Raw genomic sequence first — 16,974 nt, 5'->3', positions numbered from 1 at the left:
TGTCACTAGATCACAAATGTGTGTGGGCTGTGTGTGTATGTGTGTGGTACATGTATGTGTGAGTACATAATGTGTGTGAATGCATATATGTGTGAAAGTGTGGGATATATGTGTGTGTTAGTGTATAAACATGTGATATGTGAATGTATATGTATGTATTAGTGGACAATGTATGTGAATGTGTCAACATGTGCAGTGGGTGTGGTATGTGTGAATATGTGTGAATGTATGTGTGTGAGTATGTGGGATGTATGTGTGAGTGTGTGTGTGTGTGTATGAGTAGGAGGATAAAGTATAAAAAGATTAGACATGTAGGGAGGACAGATGATGAAGGACTTTGAACACCAGAGGATTTCATGATCCTGTAGAGGATAGGGAATCACAGGAGCCTATTGAAGAGAGGGAGGACATGGTCAGAACTGTTTTTAGGAAGATCACATAGGCTGCAGATGAAGGAAAGGCTAGAGTGAAGAATCTAGAATGTTAAGGAGGACTGGGGCATTCAGTGAACAGGTTACAACTTTGAGAGACACTTGGTGGAGTTAAAAAAAAAGCACTGCAACGGGCTGTCAGAGGTTACATTCAGATCCTAACTACTGCCATAGTCCAGTGTCTGATGAATATTAATCCCTTAATCAATGTTTCTGATTGATTGATATAACCTTCGGTAAGTTACTTCATCTCTCTGGGTTCTCCTCTTCTGTCGAGAAGATGTAGAGGATAGGGTGTGGAATTGCACCAAAAGATCTCTCAGGTCTCTTCTATCAGCTAATGTGCTTCTTATTCCAGTTTTAGAAATTTAATCTCATCATAGATTTGAGTTCTTACAGGCTTAATATGTCAGGCATTTGATTAAAAATCTAACTCGTTCACTGCTGCTTGTTATTATAAGTAAATTAACTTATTGATTTTAAGCTAGACAGTCATAGTGATGAATTATAAGAAAATATCAGTCATTTCTTCTTCAAATATGGATCAATCAATCAATCAACAGCTGTTTATTAAGTACCTAGTATGTTTTAAGCACTGAGTGAATTCATTAAGAGGATACCATATTGTTTTTGTATTTAGGTCACTTTCTTCTTAAATCTGACTTACATAATGCATAAGTGTGGCATATCAGCATAACTTTAATAATCATAATAATTGCTACCATTTATAGAGTGCTTTAAGGTTTATAAAATGCCTTCCTCTGAAATAGTTATTAATATTTCCATCTTGCAACTGAAAAAACTGAGACTCAGGTTAAGTGATTATCACAAAACTGGTAAGTGGCAGAACCATGATTTGACCTAGTCTTCTGAATCCAAGCTCAACTCATTTTCTACCCTATCTATATAGCTTAGCCCTTAGAAACAGATTTGGGGACACAAGATGAGATCTTGTGAACCATGCTACTTCAGTAATTTCCTTAGCTGTAGGAAAACACATTTCCTAAATTTATCAACCATGCCTTCAAAACCTGCTTCCTTTCCAATGTAGTGGGTGGTAGTGAGGATGACTTGCAGTCTGGAGATAGAGAAAAAGAGAGTTAAAGAGAGCAGTGATTTTAAAAATTAATGCAACTTTTTTTATTTGAGCAGAAATGAAAATGACAATTTTTACTTCATATATGGACACATATATTGACATTTCTGGATATGTATGCATATATCAATAATTTTTGGATCTTTTTGTTTTTTCTTTCCTTCCCTCCCACAGAGCCATCCCTTATAATGAAGAATAAAAAAGAATTTAAAGAAAGTTTAAACAATACATCAACCAAGTCTTACATTATACAAAGTGCTCTATGCCCATAGATTCTCCACCCCCAATGAAGAGGGTGGGAGATGTAATCTAAGATCAGTCATTATCATTTCATGAATTAAGTTGGGATATTTGATAATGTGTTTTCATTGACATTGTTGTAGTCATTGTGTATATTGTCTTCCTGCTTCTGCTTGCATTAATTTGAACAGTTCATAGGCACCTTCCTGTGATTCTGTGTTTTTTTTTAATTATTTCTTAGAGTAAAGTAGAATTCTATTAAACTCAGGTACCACACTCTATTTAGTAATTCTCTAACTGCTGGATCTCTACTTGTTAACTATCTTTGCAATTAGAGAAAGCACTCCAATAAATGGTTTTGTTTTGTTTTGTTTTTGTATAAGGAATCTCTTTTGAGTGTTTCCTTAGCCATGAAATCTCTGGGTCAAAGGAATTAACTATAATATTTTGGTGTAATTTCAAACGCTTTTCAGAATGGTAGGGCCAATTTGCAGCCTTACTAATGATTGTTCTTTTCTTTCCTCAACCCCTCCAACCTAGACTGTTGCCCTCTTTTATACTTTGCTAGGTGCAAGTTGAAATATCCGAGTTGTTTTGATTGCATTTCTCTTATTTAGTGAGTTTGAACAGTTTTTCATATGGTTGTTAATAGTTTGTCATTATTATATGTACACAGTTTGTGTGTCTTTTGAATGTGAGCTCACTGAAGGCAGGGCATGATTTTGCCTTAGGGTAGCACCTGGAACATACAATGCTTTTTTTTTCTGATTTACCAACTTGTTTTATTTTTTTAAGTTTTTGCAAGGCAAATGGGGTTAAGTAACTTGCCCAAGGCCACACAGCTAGGTAATTATTAAGTGTTTGAGGGCGGATTTGAACTCAGGTACTCCTGACTCCAGGGCCGGTGCGCCACCTAGCCACCCCTCACCAACTTCTTTTAAGGACTTTTTGCTTATGTCCTCCAACCATGGATCCATTGAGAAATAGCTTTTGATCTTCCCTATTGTTAATTCTCTACAAATCTTAGATAGTAGGGTATCTCTTAGAGATTTTTGATGACAAGATTTTTTTTTCTCTAAATAAACTGCTTCCTTTCCTGTTATAGCTGCATTGATTATGTTAGTGCAAAAGCTTTTAAATTTCATGTAATCACAATTAACTATCTAATTTAAATTGCCTCCAACTTAGCTAAGAATCCCCCTTCTTGTCATAACTATGAAGGGTACCTGGTCTGATTCTCTTCAATTTTTTTTTTTTATGTTGTGATACTAGATATATTCCAGGATACTAGATACTGGATTATTCTAACCATAGTCATTTTGGAATAATTATTTTCAAGGTTTTTCTAAATATATTTTTCCTTACAAAAATACTTAGTTTCAAGGATGCAACCCTTTGTGGTTCAGTCTGTACACAGATTTAAATGCTATGTATATTTTTCTAAGTGAGACTGATTTTTAAATAGACTAGAATTTACCATCTTATGAGGGTTGTCCATCAAAGTTTTGACCTTAAGAGCTTAGACTCCTTCAGTTCTGTCCCCTGGGCATAGTGGATCTGACTATAGTCTCTGCCACTGGCAAGGCTGAGACTGGTAAATCATTTGAGATGTCAGAGCTAAAGCCTGTTGTGGCTAAAAGCCACACAAAGTCCAATACCAATATGGCAAACCTTCCAGAAGCCTGGGACCAGTAGACTATCTGAGAAAAGGCCAGCCCAGAGCAGAAAAAATGGAGCAGTTTAAGACATCTGTGCTCACCAGTATTGGAATCAGATCTGTAAGTGACCACCATATTTCCAATATGGATTAGATAGAAAGGCCCAGTTTCAAAACAAAACGAGAAGACTATCTTTCTGCCATTGTTTCTAGCATGTCAGGAACCATGCTTTTGTGATGTTTTTCAGAGCCTCAAGCACATTCTGTTTTGGAATCTCTTTTGTGGTAGCAAATTCTATACTTTGAGGGAGGATTTGATTTGGAGGGATATAAATACTTTAAAAAAATCTATTGTGCAGGGAGCAGCTGGTAGAGCAGTGGATGGAGCACTGACCTTGGGGTCAGGAGGACCTGAGTTCAAATCTGTCCTTAGACATTTAAATAATTACCTAGCTGTGTGACCTTGGGCAAGTCACTTAATCCCAATGCCTTGCAAAAATCTCCCCCCAAATCTATTGTGAGAATTAAATGGTATCATAAATATTAAGTACTCTATAAACTTTAAAAGGAAAAAAATATTAAATTATTAAGAATCTAGAGATCATAGGTTTAGAGCAGGAAGAGATTTTTAGGGATGATTTATTTATATCCCCCTCATTTTACAGATAAGGAAATTGAGGTCCAGAGAGAGTAACTTATCCAAAATCCACAGGTAGAAAGTCAAGTTGAATATTATGGTTAGGAATCAGAAGAGGTAAATCTGTAATTACAGTGGGTCATGTTGCTTTCTTAATCCCTTGGTCTTGGTCTCTGCAATGTGTTGTAGGGACAATGATCTAATACTGCATCTAGTAGCTAAAATTGTATAGAGGAAGCAGCATTCTAAGAGGGAAGGCTTCGGGAAGTAGTTTTGGCCCTGCTGTTGACTCAGTGGCTTGTTGACTCTCATGCTGTCACTTCCCTCCTCTGTAATGAGAAGTTGAACTCCTTCATCTTTAAGAGCATCCAGTTCTGTGGTTCATGTTTTCTTCTAGAACCTAAGGCCCATTATAGCCCTGGCAGCTGCTGTTCTGTATTCAAGAATCACAAGCCACTTCAACATTTGATGTTCCTCATTGTTTAAGACTGCTTTCATTTCTTATGCTGCACATTCTATGTTCTAAAGTTTCTTCTAGCTTTAACATTCTCTGTCAGTTCATAGAAAAGGTTTTGCTGCTGATTATGTAAACTTTAAATATGCTGGGCCATTATTGTAATTGGAACCATTTCTGGCCTCGTGCTTAAAGATAATATATAGAGATTGTTATAGCTATCTTTTCCTGGGAAACCTATGATTGAAATTTTATTTCTGTGGAAATAAAAGGGGGGAGGGAATAAAGTAGAAAGATTGGTGACTTATGAGTCAAAAATCCCACCTCTGACACTTAACTAGCCGTATGTCCTTAATCCATCTGGGCTTTAGATCCCTTTTCGGTAAAATGAGAAGCTTGAACTGCATGACCTTTGAGTCCCTTCTGGTTTCAACTCCATGTTCCTATGAGCTGTTGAGTATGAGTCTATTTTTAGTTTGCTTTCAATCCTACGCTGGAAGGAGGCATGGTCTTAGGAGAGACTGACAGGAACCTTATAGCCTGGAGAATGCTGTTAAATGTTTAACAAACAGTTTTCTGGAGGAAAAAAAATATGCCCATGACTGATGTTTTATTTTATGCATTGAAAAACATGACTGGGGTGGCTAGGTGATGCAGTGGATAAAGCACCGGCCCTGGAGTCAGGAGTACCTGGGTTCAAATCCAGTCTCAGACACTTAATAATTACCTAGCTGTGTGGCCTTGGGCAAGCCACTTAACCCCATTTGCCTTGCAAAAACATAAAGAAAAAGAAAGAAAAACATGACTAGACTAGATAACATGCAAAAGAATGATTAAGCACTTTTAGTTTAATCCATATTATTACTATTTTTTCCGTCACTTTCTTCATTTTAAAAAATCAGTGTGGTAGCCAGTTTCTGAGGAGTCATTGCTCATACTGAAAACAAAGTTCATGCTGGAGATGACTCCAGCACATTCCTGTTTATAACTCAACAAACATTATTATTTTTATTATCATCATGATTTGGATTCTGTCAATACTGAGGTTTGATTAGCTTCTAGAATCAAAATCATTGAGAATTTTAATGTATTCAAATATTTTTGGGGGGGTAAGAGGGAAAAAACCTTTGATTTCATCTTTTTCCTATTACTGAAATGGAAGAATTACAAGTGTAGAACATAGAATTTTGCAGATGAAAAAGCCCTTGAAAAGAATCTAACCCACCACTGAAAACCCATCATTTTACAGAAGAGTGCACTAAGTCTCAGAGGGGAGAAATGATTTGCTCAAGGTCCTAGCAGTAAATACTCACATTTATGCATACTTTTTAGTATCAGAACAAGTTCATCATCTCTTTTTATTCTCATAGCATCTGGATTAGTCAGGTAGCATAGTTGTTATCTTCATTTTACAGGTGGGGGAACTGAGGCTTGGAGAAACCAAGGCTTAGAGAAATTAAGACACCTGAGTGGCCAATGCCACCCAACTGTTAAGTGGAAAAATTGAGAGGAGACTCCCTACCTAATCTGGGTACTACCCATCTCTATTCAAGATTCCTTATCTACTCTACTATGATTCTTATCGAGTTAATAGATTTTGAAAACCATAAGTTTGAGACCCAGTGTTTTATGTAAATAGAACATGTTGTTTCTGCATGGATCCCAAGGTTGGACTTGAGGAAGAAATATTAGACAGAAGTAATAATCTGCGTACACTGTGGATGACCTGAGGTTTTAATTTAAAATTTCATTTTCCATGTTATTGCGGTTTGAAAAATGACACAACCTGGTCTCATTATTCTTTATACTATGGAAATAGGTTTGCTTTCCTCTCTCTGCATCACCCCCCCACCCCGCCCATGTCCCCCTGTGCAGATTGTAAATCCCTTGAATTGGATGTGTTATGCTAGCTAATGCATAGATATTAAAAATATTATAGGATTTTTTTCCATTTGCTTAGAGGAATCTTAGGTCAAATTTTTATTGACCATGTGACCCTTTAAAACCCTGATCAGTTCACCAGGGATTGTCAGTATGTTCATACAGAGTATGATGTCATATGCCCACAATCCCTGATATGGTGGGAGACTGAGTCTCTGGATTGTTAGCTTTGGGAGTTCTGAGATGTAATAAGGCTGAAGTTGATAGGATGTCCACACAAAGTTTGTCAGCTTGTGACAAACCCTTGGAAATGGGTTGCTAAGGAATTATGAGTTAGTCTGTCTAAAAAATGGAGCAGTTCAAAGTTTCTCTGCTGATCATCATTGGGGTTGGGTCTTGTGAGTAACCACTGTACTTCCTGCCTAGGTGGGATAATGAGACCCAGTCTCCACAAAGAAAAGATGATCATGCAAGATGTGGGACTATGGAGGTGTTATATGGCATATTAACTGCTACTGTTTATAAGAACATGAGGGTAGCTAGATAGTGGCTTACCTTGGAGTCAGAAAGACCTGAATTCAAATTTAGCCTCAGATACTTTCTAGCTGTGTGACCCTGGGCAAGTCACTTAATCCTTTTTTGTGTCAGTTTCCTCATCTAGAAACCCTCAAAAAGGGATCATTAAGAGTTGTACACAATTGAAAAACAACTTAATAAAAACATAAATACCAGAGTGGGTAGATGCCTTAATCCACACAGTTCAGTTTTGTCTCAGAGATAACAAGGGACACAGGAACATAGGATATAGAATTCTAGAGTTAGAAGATTCGTTAGATTAGAAAACATAGAATATTAAATCTTAGAACAGTCTGAAAACATAAGGTCCTTGGGGATCTTCTAGTCCAATTGTTTTTACAGAAAGGAAAATGATGAAAGAACATGATACCTTCCTTGATGAGCACTGCCAAAATTCAGGCCTGTACTGCAAATACCCTTGTTTCTCTTATCATGCCCATAATGGATCTGTGCATTTATTTAAACCTTTTTTTTTGAACTTGTGGAGCAATGCTGCTAAACATCAGGAACTACCTTCATAGCTGAGTTCCTTCAGATCTCTTCTGCAGAAAGTTGGTTTCTTTCTTTTTTTTTCCTACCAACACCAGATTCCAGACCACCTAGGTTTCAAAGAGACTAGAAAAATGTTTTTGAGTCTCTGTCACTATTCTATACAACAGAGAGGCAGCCAGGTGGAATAATGGATAAGGGTATTGGATTTGGGAGTTGGAAATGTCTTACTACAAATCCTACCTCGAATACTTACTATGTGACCCTGGATAAGTCACTTAATCTCTCTCAGCCTCAATTTCTTCTTATATTAAAGGAGTTAGTAATAATGCCTATCTTAAAGGGGTGTTGTGAAGATCAAATAAAATGTTATGTGTAAAGAGTTTTTGCAAACCTTAAAGTGCTTTGTAATTGTTGGTTATCATTATTCATAATAACAAGATATTTTATCTCTCATTTTCTTAGCCATTATTCCCATCTGCCTGTGCTCACATTTGTCAATGTTTATCACCTTGATGCATGGATAAAGTGTTGGACTTGGAGTCAGGAAGACCTGAGCTTGAATCCTGAATCAAACATTTGCTAGCTGTGTGACCCTGCCCAAGTCACAACTTCTCTGAGCCTCATTCTCCTTACCTGCAAAGTGGGGATAACAATAGTGATAACACTTCTCTGTCAGAGCTGCTATGAAGGTTAAGTGAAAATATGTACATAAAGTGTTTTGTGAATCTTGAAACACTTTGTAGATGTTATTTGTTGTTGTGATAATAGTTATTGTTACCCAGGAGACATGAGAAATTCTGCCTCAAATGTTAGAACATTTCTTCGTCTGGCTGAGTTTTTATTTTCCTGAATCTACTTTTTGTGTTCCTGTGCTATCCATGGATAGGGAACTGGTTTATCTATCCTTTTTTACACTAGCTATGGGATCCCTGTATCTTAGTATCTCAGAGGGATAGGTGTCTCCCAAAGCATCTGTGGCTCCTGACCTTCTCTGGGGTTCTTCATTTGTCCCTGAGCCTCTCAGAGACATCTTGAGCATAATCCTTTGTGTGGCTCTTGACTGATCATGAGCTTTTCCTCTGTCTTTTGTCAAGAATGCTGATGCTTGGAGATCACCATAGGCTGCTCTACGGTGTTAGACAATTTTGATCTTCATTGTCACTTTTTCCTTGATGGATGGACCAGAAGCTGATTATAGGTCATTTTGCCTAACTCAGAAAAGCCTTCTCTCTTCTCCTACACCCCATAAGATAATGGCCTTCTCCCTTTTCCCCTTTACTCTGTACCATTCTAATTCGTCTGCTGTGTTTTGTGTATTCTATTGATCTCTTTTGATCTCCTATGCCCCCTCAAGAACACACTCCATAAACTTCACATTCCCCCTTGCCTAGTTTGGCACATAGGAGAGAGTGAATAAAAGCTTGTGGTTTTTGAATGTCTGGTCCAATGTCAATCTATGATATCATCTGGCCAGAGTTAGAAACCATTTTATACATATTCTACCATTTTCTCTTTCTCCAGCCTCTTCAAAGCTAAATTAGGAGAAGAAGGTTTCTCAGGGATCAGGTTTCGATAGATGGCAACAAGAGAAATGAAAGAAAGAAACCTAGATGGGACAGGTCTTGAGGTACTGTCAAAGATTCTGTCAGAATTCTTATATCGTCAGAATATATTACCTCTTAGGACCCAGGTTCTATAAGTTCCCTCCATGGACTGAGTACTGCCTTTATCTTTGTATTGAATTCTTCTAAATTTAAAGACACAAACCATCTTGGTTGTTGTATTTTTGGACTTGACCAGTTATGTTTTGGCAGTAGTTGTTACTGGTTGCATATTATAGAATTGAACAAGAGAAGGAGGTTAGGATGGTTTCATAGTCAGAATGGATATTAAAGTCTTGTGGTCTTAATCACATGGAAACATGAGGTCCTCTACAGCAGAGGTATCAGCAGACCTCATATTGCCTACAAAACTTGAGTGAAGCTCAAACCAGATTAAAATGTAATTGGTAAATGTTTCACAAGACAAAGATACAAATTAATATAGATAATGTCAATTTATGCAGCAGTTAGATGGCACAGTGGTTAGAGGTCCAGACCTGAAGATAAGAAAACTTCTGTGTGACCCTGGGAAAGTCACTTTACTCTGTTCGCCTCAGTTCCTTGTCTAAAATGATCTGGAGAAGGAGATGGCAAACTATTTTGTTTTCTTTGCTAAGAAAACCCCAGATGGGGGTCAGGAAAAGTTGGATGTGATTGAAATAATAACAAAAGCAACAACAATAATATTAATTTGTGCTCTTTTAAGTCAATATGCTTCTTATTGAGATCCATATGGAAGAGGGATTTAACTGATTCAAGCATATCTTGACCTTAGAGGGCAGAACTAAAAACAGTGGTTAGATTTTTATTCTATCTGGAGAAATAAAAATTTTAATAGATCAATTAAAATGTATATTGACTGCCTGAGAAGGCCATGGATTGTCTGTCCCTGGATCTTTAGACAAAAGCTTAAAGAGGGCTTCAATGTCATCTAGTCCAACTCTTTCATTTTACTGAGGAAGAAACAAGACTATGTGACCTGGGTCTTTTTTTTAAAGAAGACATCTGGTAAAACTGGGTATAAGGGAAGGAGCATTGATTTTGGAGAAGATCTTAGAGAAGTCCCATCTCAGTCACTTACCAGCTGTGTGACCCAAGTCAAGTTAACTAACATTTCTGTGCCTTTGAGGATAATAAAACTTTAATAACCTACATCATGGGTTTTTTATGAGGAAAATAATTTAGTAAACTTTAAAGCTCTAGATAAAGATGATTTGTTATTAGCATTTTTATTTTGCATAAAGATGAAGGCCTCTTTTGCTTAACTGAGCTTCCATAGTTAAGGACCCTACTTTGAAGTGATCACTGTGTAACTGCTTTTATATTTTCACATGTACTGTATATCTTCCTGTTAAATGATTAGTTAAAATATATTTCAACACTTCAAGGATGGGTGATTTTCTCTAGTGTGGGTCTTGCCTTTGTCTATACACAGATCACAGACCTTCCTTATCTTTTTTTTTTTAGGTAGGTTTTTTTGCAAGGCAACCGGGGGTTAAGTGGCTTGCCCAAGGCCACACAGCTAGGTAATTATTAAGTGTCTGAGACCGGATTTGAACCCAGGTACTCCTGACTCCAGGGCCGGTGCTTTATCCACTGCGCCACCTAGCCGCCCCCTTCCTTATCTTTTAATGAATTTTTTTATGAGTTATTGTGTTGAAAAGATTCAATCTCCATTTGCCATTCATCTGGAGATGAATATCTCCAAATTAATCAAGGGTAGACCTCAGATAAGAAGTGTATGGCTCATTATTGGACCCATATATGAAACCTTTCTATCTTGTTAGCAGTTGGCAAGATTCATGCTCTATTGACATGGTATAGTGGTAGTCTTATTAGCCTCCTGTAGTTGCTTGATGATCCATTTCACAGATGATGGACACCATAGCATATGAGGAACTGAACAAAGACCTTGCATGAATGTTAAGCTTTTGATTGAACTGATATGACATGCCTTTAAGTAGCAAGATTGACTTAGGGGAGAATTAAATCATGTATTTATGTAGGCCATAGACAATGACACTTTTTTTTCTTTGTTTGCTATTTGTCTACTTTTCTATATCTGAGCCATGAGGCCCCTTGCTCTAACTCTCAAGGAGCTCTAAATGTAGTTCATTTGTATGTAGGAAAGGGGGTGGGCTACTTTGTTTTGGGAATGTACAAATGAAATATAAAGGCTATGAAAAGGAATAGATCGAAGGTTAAGCTGATTGATCTCTAACATCTCCTGAGCTTCATATGGTATAGATACTGGAAGAAAAAAACTATTAGCAATAACATGGAAATAGAAAGTAGAGCTTTCTCAGGTAATAAGAACTTCTGTCTTTGGGTGATTACTTTCTTTGTGGAACTATATTACAGTTGTTTACATTGACATTCATACATCAGGCCTGAACTCAAAGATCACAAAGACTAAATAGAACATGCTGCAATTAGGTGTGCCTAGGGACCCAATGAGCAATTGTGCTCCTTTATTTTGCTATGGCAAAGGCAACATGCTGAACCTCAAAATTTATTTCCAAAAAATTTGACTCTAGGTATGAGTTTTGTGCACAGACTGTCTCTTATTTTTCCTGTGGTCAGTCATTTATCCCAAATCACTAATTTGGAAAGCATTTTGCTATTAAATGATAAGGAAAGTGGGCAGTAGAGCCTGCTTGCCTTACTTGCCAATAGTAAGACCTCAGTCCTGTGATATATATAGCCTTCCAGAATCTAGGGCTAGCTCCCAGCCCCTTGTGAAGAGCCAGACAGGGACTATGAAAGAACTATAAGCATGCTGTCTGAACTTGAGTGGAATAGTAATCGTATTTTATAAAAGGATCATGGTAACCATATTTACATACTCAAAACTTTGGGGTTTTAAACAGTTATACCTTTAGCTGCAAGTGTGTTTATATAAATATATATATATATATATTTCATATATACATGTAAATATAGATATGATGTATATGTGTATATACTTCTGTCTTTATATCCCTCATATCTGGTTGCTCAATAAATACATGAGCATGCTCTTGAGATTAATTACATATACACACACACACACATTTTGATGTGGAATACTCTTTAACAATTAAGATCATTGCATGATCTGAAATATATAGCCTTAGAAGTACCAGAGAGCACTGAGAGGATAAATTACTTGTCCATGGACACACAGAGAATAGTGTAAAAAGCAGAACTTCAACCCTGGCCTTTCTTACTTCAGCACCAGTCTCTATCCATTGTGCCCCTCATGGCTTCTCTTCACACATGTATAGTATCTTGCAAGCATAAAATTGCATATGATGTTTATGTCTGTGTTAATGTATCTAGTTGACTTTAATATAGAACTCAAGAAAATAGATATGTTCTAAAGAAAAAAGCCTTCAAACACGCCAATACCTGTTAATAAGGCATAAACTACAAAATTATACTTGTCCTAGTAACTGTGATTAAGTTTGAAGAGAATACATTATTAAATAAAAGTTAATAATATTTTCTGATATTCCTAGTACTGCCTGTGGACCTAAAGCCACTTTACAGTTATAGTGGGAATTGTAAATGTGAATTATTGGACACAGACATGCTGTACATTTCTTTACTTGTAATGGAGTATAAGGGTGAGAATCTGCCTGGTAGGGCTGTGCCCACATTAGAACATGATTCTCTCCAGTGGAGAGAGTCCTTTTTTAAAAAATTCTTATTCTTTTCTATTGAATTCTAGACTGCATTTGGAGAGTATATATCTTGGTCTCAATTTATTGCTTAAAACCACAAAGTTGGGAGGAAGTAAATATGGCCACACACAAATTACAAAAAGGACTTTGTGCTATGAACTCTCAAATCCAGTTTGTGTTGATACCACCATACTGTTCTGAGAAATCTGTGGTTTCAGGGCTATGGCTATTTCCTTCACTAAAGCAGATCACAATACCTTCGGGTTTTATTACCCAATCTGGTGAGTTGCTTTAGCTAAGAGAATTCCTTTGTTTGCCTAGCAAGATTTTTGACTTCTCCCTATAAATTTAACCAAAATGGGCTTTGGATCCCAAGCAGATATTTGATCATTGACTCTGTACTTTAATATATTCTAGTATGGCAGAACTTTCCAGAATTTTCATTTTACTTTAAAATGTTAAATATATATATTTTTAGTTGCCAAACATTTGTTTCCTATTCTGCTCACTAACCTACCCCATTGGGAAAAAAGTAAACCCAAACCCTTATTTTGTTAAAACAAATATGTGTGTGTAGTTAAGCAAAACAAATTCCCACATTGACCATGTCCAGAATTGTATGTCTCTTTCTGTATCTTGAGTCCATTATCTCTTTATAGGTGGTAGCATGCTTCATCATTGGTTCCCTGAAATTATAGTGGTTCCCTGCATTGCTGAAGTTACAAAGTCTTTCAAAGTTGTTTGTGTTTATAATGCCAATGTTATTGTACAATTGTTTTAGTTTACATTCCCCTCCCTACTCTGAAGATGGAGCTAATTGTCCAAGGTGACAAAACAGGTATCAATAGTTGTAAGTGAGAATTGAACCCAGTTCCTCTGACTTTAGTGACAGCACACTTTCTGTTGCAGTATTTGAATAACAGTCTGATGCACTTAATAAATGTTTATGGAGTGATTGGACAGAGACCTGACTTAGAGTCAGCTCAGCTTTATGACCTTTGAGTCTTATGAGTATTTTACCCTTTATGCCTCAATTTCCCAGAAATCTGAACTAGGAGATCTCAAAAATCTTGTACTCATTCCTCAATTGATAGGCTAAAGTCTAAGGTCACTTTCTTTTTAGTCCTTTGTTTTAGATTTTAATTTTTTGTTACGGGGGTAATTTTCAAGAACTTTACATTTCTTTGGAGGTTTTATTGTGACCAGGAGGTGATTCTGGATTCTTGGAATCTCTATCAGTGAAGCACATCAGGAAGGTGGATCCTACCCCAGCTGGACTGTATTTTGCTCATATAAGCACTCTGGTTCAAGCCCTCTTGTCTGCATTGCTGCAGCAGCCCCGCTAAGTGATCTCCCAGCTTCAAGTCTTTCTCCTATGCAATTCTTCATCTACCTAGCTGTCAAGTCATTTCTCTCCATTAACCTCAAAAACAAACTAAGTTTGGCACTTAGAGCCTTTCACAACCCAGCTCTATGTCGCCATTCTAAGCTTATTCTATCTTACTTCTCTTCATGTGTTCTACAGTCCAAGGAAACCAGCCTTCTTGAAGTTTTTCACACATAATCTGGACACTGGCTGCCCTCTATGCCCAAGGGGTCCTACCTGCTCACCCTCGACTCTTAGAATACCTAGTATCACTTCTTGATCCCCCTACCTTCTAGTGATCCCTTCCACCTCTGGAAATTATCTTACATTTATTTGACAAATACTTAAATGTGTATTTTTTCTTCTCTCCATAGCATGTAAGCTCTTTGAGGGCAAGAAAGGTTTCATCTTATCTGGGTCATGGTGCTTGGCTTCTTAATAAATTACTTGTTGATTGATTAATACCATGTATTTGTGTATTTGTCACTTTCTCTTTCATTCTCTAATAGTTGACATTTATATACTGCTCTATGGTTGCAAAGTACTCATGCATGTCTTAACTCATTTGATTCTCCCAACTGCACTGTGAGCTACTGGTTCCAGGCATCATCATTCCCAGTGTATAGATGAGGAGACAAAGACTAAGAAAGGCTTTGATATGGTCAGGGTCACACTGCTACCAAGTGGTATGCCTGGACTTCAAAGCATTTAAGTCCTGTTGATTATCTTTTTGCTTGAGCCTATACATTTCCCTCTTTTGAATAAAGGGATGCATTATAAATTTGCTTTTAATATAAATAAGAGTGGAAGAGGAGAGATGAAGCATATTTTAAAATTATTAACCAAATGCATCTTTTAAAAAGAAAATGATTTGATTCACACTCACAAGAGATGTATACAGACTTTTTTTCTGTACTTCTTTGCTCATTATAGTTGGGATCTTTGCTTATACAGTGTTAAAAAGATGTCCTGTGCTTTTGGGGATTAAAATAAGTGATTCATAGCTTTTCATTCAGTGTATTAAGGGATTTTCCCTTTCTTCCTAGTAATTTCTATGTTCTCTAATTTTTCTCATTCCCTTGTATATGTTATTGATCAAACAAATCAATAAACATTTATTGAACTCCTACCCTATTCCAGGCTCTAGTCATGTTATCTGATCATTTCCCTGAATTGCAGGCTCCTCAAGGACAGGGACCTTCTTCCTTCTTTGTTTATCCCATAACACTGGGCACAGAGTGTTATCCATGATATACTTGTTAATATATTGTCAAATTCATAGACCTAGAATTAGAAGACATCTACTTTACATTCCCCTTATTATTCTGCAGAAGAAGAAATTAAAATCCTGGAAAATGAAGCTAATTGCCCAATGTCCCACAAATACTAATAGAAGGGAGATTGGAACTTAGATCCTCTAATTTCTGTTGTACATACAGTTGATGGACTGGAAATTACTCTGGATGTAGTAGATACTTATTACATGCTTATTGATTGAACAGATGGATAATCAAAAGACCAGATAATAGAGTTTTAAATTTATCACTAACTTAACTTTGTGACTTTTGATCCTTTGATCATTTTGCCATACTGGTCTTAGATTTCCTAAGTGTAAAACAAGAATTTGGAATAGAAGATCTCAAAAATCCCTTCAGTTTTGACATGGCATGTTCTTTTCCAGTCTCCATGTTTTTACTCTAAGGTTTTTCATTCTGTGATTACTTTCAACTTCAATATTCCACAATTCCTTACAAATGGTTCCTAGATATGTTATGTTTGTGTGGATTAGATGAAAACTTAGAGAGCTACTGCCTGACCAAAATGTAGTCTGTGAATAAGTGATACAGGTCAGTTTTCAAGACAGTGTTCAGAAGCATGTTATTCTTCTTACACTCACTTTCATATTTAAAAAATGGGATATGTGATGATGTTGCTCAGTGCACAAAAGCATTGTAAAAGTTTGATAAATTATTGATCATAATTATGGACTATTGTATTTCTACCAAGATACAATTTTCTTCTGCCTATTTTGATGTTGAACTTCTTTTTGTAGATTTCTACCACTCCTCAAAGAACTGTTATTGTTGTCATATTTCATTTTTATACTCAATGAAGTTTGGTAGGAATGCTTATTCTGGACTAAGTGGCACAATGGGTAGAGTGCTGAACCTGGAGTAAAAAAAAAGTAAAAAAAAGTCACTTAATACTGTTTATGTCAGTTTCCACATCTGTAAAACAAACTGGAGAATAAAATGACCCAACACTCTAGAAAACTCCAAATAGAATCACCCAGAGTTGGACACACCTGAACAACAATAAAAGGATTACTTATTACCTGCTTATGATGATGTAGATGTCATGCTAAGCACAATACACATAAAAGCAAACAAGACAGTTTCTACCCTTAAAGATCTTGTCTATGGAAAAGATGGGACATAAAGGGACATGACAAGGTGAGAGAAAAGGGAAAGAATAGGGTTAAAAAATGGTGGCATAGCCTGGTTTCAGTTAGACTAGGGAAAGGGTTCACCTCTCAAATCTATATGAGCACCGTGTTGCAGGGGGAGCTAGTTTCCACTGGGTGAGAAATAGGAAGCTGGGACATGGCTAAGGGACTACAGGAAGTGTTGTGGGGACCTCGTTGCTGGTAGAAGACCAAAACATCATCTAATAACACTTGGAATGGGGAGATGTGGTGGGGCTGAAGCAGAATTCTTGTTTCTGATGGGTTGGAGATGGTCAGAGAGTAGGTATATGACTGTGAGACCAAACAAGTGTTGTTGTGGCCAGGTTCCCAGTAGGAGAAAGACAAAGCCTTATGGCCAAGAGCTGTGTGTGTGTGTGTGTGTGTGTGTGTGTGTGTGTGTGTGTGTGTGTT

At 36.9% G+C, this 16,974-nt stretch overlaps 1 protein-coding gene and 1 long non-coding RNA gene across 2 annotated transcripts in view; both read left to right on the top strand.

The window, feature by feature from the left end:
• The window catches only part of PPP2R2C (protein phosphatase 2 regulatory subunit Bgamma), a 388,395-nt gene that overhangs the window by 26,241 nt on the left and 345,180 nt on the right, over nt 1-16,974 (top strand). The window lies entirely within an intron of this gene.
• The window catches only part of LOC141518101 (uncharacterized), a 42,236-nt gene extending 25,262 nt beyond the window's left edge, over nt 1-16,974 (top strand). Inside the window, exon 2 of the long non-coding RNA XR_012477085.1 lies at nt 1-16,974. This exon is cut by the window's left edge and continues 13,096 nt beyond it. This is a non-coding gene — a long non-coding RNA (uncharacterized LOC141518101).

This window comes from Macrotis lagotis, chromosome 3 (assembly GCF_037893015.1).
Source record: "Macrotis lagotis isolate mMagLag1 chromosome 3, bilby.v1.9.chrom.fasta, whole genome shotgun sequence".
Lineage (NCBI taxonomy): Eukaryota > Metazoa > Chordata > Mammalia > Peramelemorphia > Peramelidae > Macrotis > Macrotis lagotis.
This window is presented reverse-complemented; position numbering and strand designations above follow the sequence as displayed.